This window comes from Montipora foliosa, chromosome 8, assembly GCF_036669935.1.
Source record: "Montipora foliosa isolate CH-2021 chromosome 8, ASM3666993v2, whole genome shotgun sequence".
NCBI lineage: Eukaryota > Metazoa > Cnidaria > Anthozoa > Scleractinia > Acroporidae > Montipora > Montipora foliosa.
In genome coordinates this window covers 37602659-37605158 of record NC_090876.1, presented here as the reverse complement: position 1 = coordinate 37605158, position 2500 = coordinate 37602659, and the positions used below count along the sequence as shown (strand labels likewise).

The window sequence follows — 2500 nt, the reverse complement described above, 5'->3', positions numbered from 1 at the left end:
GAGTTCCTGAAGTGTGAAGCTTTGAGGTGCCCAGCAAGCCGTTAGCCACCTTTTAGCAAAACCATTTGCAAGACAATGATAACTGAGCATAGTCAACAACTAATAAGCTGAGGGACCTCAAGAAGAAAGTCTGCAAATGGACACGTATTTATAATAAAGTATAACTAGACTCGAACAGACTTAACTGGCAAGAGTGTAATGTGAAGTGCTACGTTTCTACCCCATATGAACCATGTGAACATTAGCCCTACCGTGAATGGAAATGGGCCCACACAAGGACAGGGAAAACTCTGACCAAGGTGGCAATTGAACCCACGACCTTCGGGCCAGATCACCGCTGCTCTACCGACTGAGCCACAATGCCAGACGGGAGCAGGCCGTGGGAACTGAAGACGCCAAGGTCACGGCAATGAACATGTACAAGTACATGGAAAACTCATTCTTTCATAGATATATTAATGATTGGAACTCTTTGCCTTCTAAAGTAATGTCATCTCCTAGCCTTCAGTCTTTTAAAGTTTCACTGATCAAGTACCTTCGCGCATAATTTACCTTGAAATACTAGGCATATTGTCTTTAACATAAGTTTATGCATTATTACTAGGCATCTAGGTTTGTAATTTATAGTTAAACTCATAGTCTCTTCATATATATTTATATATTAATTAATTATTATCATTGTTATTATTACTTTTTTTTTTTCTCTTCTTGGAGGGTATGTCTCAGCATGGGAATTTGGTTTCCCCCTACTACCGTCCCGTTAACCATTTTTGTATTTTTGTTCGATTGTCTTTGTTAGTACTAGTCCATTTGTATCAGTTATGTATGGTTACGAACTGTGATTAAAGATTAAAGATTAAAGGAAGTATTACGTTTTTACAAACGTTGGCCGTGAAGCACTTATATTTTAACAGACTTAACTAAGTAGAGTGTAATGTGAAGTGCTACGTTTCTACCCCATATGAACCATGTGAGCGTTAGCCCTACTAATGGAAATGGGCTCACACAAGGCCGACAGAGAAAAACTCTGACCAAAACGTAATATTTCCTTGTACTTGTACATGTTCATTGCCGTGACCTTGGCGTCTTCAGTTGCCACGGCCTGCTCCCGTCTGGCGTTGTGGCTCAGTCGGTAGAGAAGCGGTGATCTGGCCCGAAGTTCTTGGGTTTCAATTCCCACCTTGGTCAGAGTTTTTCTCTGTCCTTGTGCAGGCCCATTCCATTAGTAGGGCTAACGCTCAGGGCCCGGTTGTTCGAAAGTCGATTAACTTAATCCACGATTAGTGTAAACTTTTGTTTCATGTTTTCAACTTTTTGTGAAAATTTCTTTTACTTTTGTTTTTCAAGATTGACTTCTTCTAATGTAACGTTTTGCCAAATATCAGCGTTGAACAGCATTTAGGAGAAGAGAAGTAAACTCCTTTGTTAATTTTTAATCTGGGATTAGCGTTAATCGACTTTTGAACAACCGGGCCCAGGGTTTTTCACTGGCAACGTTTTCGTTTAACGCTGGTTTAAGGTCACGTATTAATAAAGTTTCCTTTATTTTACAATGCAAATCAGAGCTACCATTTGCTAAAACTTGAAAATGGTCCCATTTTGTGTTGTGACCAGTTTTTACCGCGTGATCTGCAATCGCGGAAGTTTAACTGATCCAATTGAGTGCTTTGAAATGATCTTTTTTACGGTCACGTAAGCAACGTTTCGTTTTACCAACGTAAAACTCATTGCAGTCCCACTGAACAAGATGCCTTATAAACAACTTTGGATTTTTGTGATTTGCACAAACGATCTTTATAAGGGAAAAAACACTTGATTCGACTGGTGCTCTGGAATATTACTTTGAGGTTTATTGTTATTCTCTTTAGTTACCAGTCTTCTTAATTTTACATATATATCATATTTGAATTTGTTCAACCGTCACTTCTGAAGATGTATGTTGTAGCATACGAAACGTCAAGTCCAAAGTAAAATGCGTTTTATCCATATGTTTGTGGCCGCTATTTGTTTGATGTTTTTCGAAAAGACGGAGTTTCGCAATGCGATTGTTTGTCTGACGGGCACGAAATAACAAAACAATATAGTTTCACAAGATATCACACTCACTTGATTACTCAGGACTAAAAAAAAAGTAATAGCAATCTTGCACGTGTTGAGTAACTTCTCTTTCTTTTTTTTCGTTGGTCAAATCACGTTGTACAGAGAACAATAAGTTCCGTCCTTAGGAGAGTACTTACATTCTTTCAATTTCATGATCTATTTTCAGTCACAAATCATTTATGCTAAATCTAAATTTCCCGCCTTTCCAGAAAGGATATGTGCCAAATGCTTTGACAAGGTAGACACCTTGCACGCAAATAACGCGGGATTTGGTCTCACCTTTCTCATCTGTACGTAACAAAAGGTGCCGCAAACTTAAACGTAAAAAATTTTTTCCCTCTAATACCAAAACAAACGAGTTATGCCAACAAACAAAACTACCTCGAACCATGCATGGCTG

General features: G+C 38.6%; 1 protein-coding gene across 1 annotated transcript in view; it reads right to left on the bottom strand.

The window, feature by feature from the left end:
* Positions 1–1825: 1825 nt before the first annotated feature.
* Positions 1826–2500, bottom strand: part of LOC137967991 (SWI/SNF-related matrix-associated actin-dependent regulator of chromatin subfamily A-like protein 1) — a 25020-nt gene continuing 24345 nt past the window's right edge. Inside the window, exon 17 of the mRNA XM_068814606.1 lies at positions 1826–2500. This exon is cut by the window's right edge and continues 756 nt beyond it. The gene's annotated coding sequence lies outside the window, so the exon portion shown is untranslated.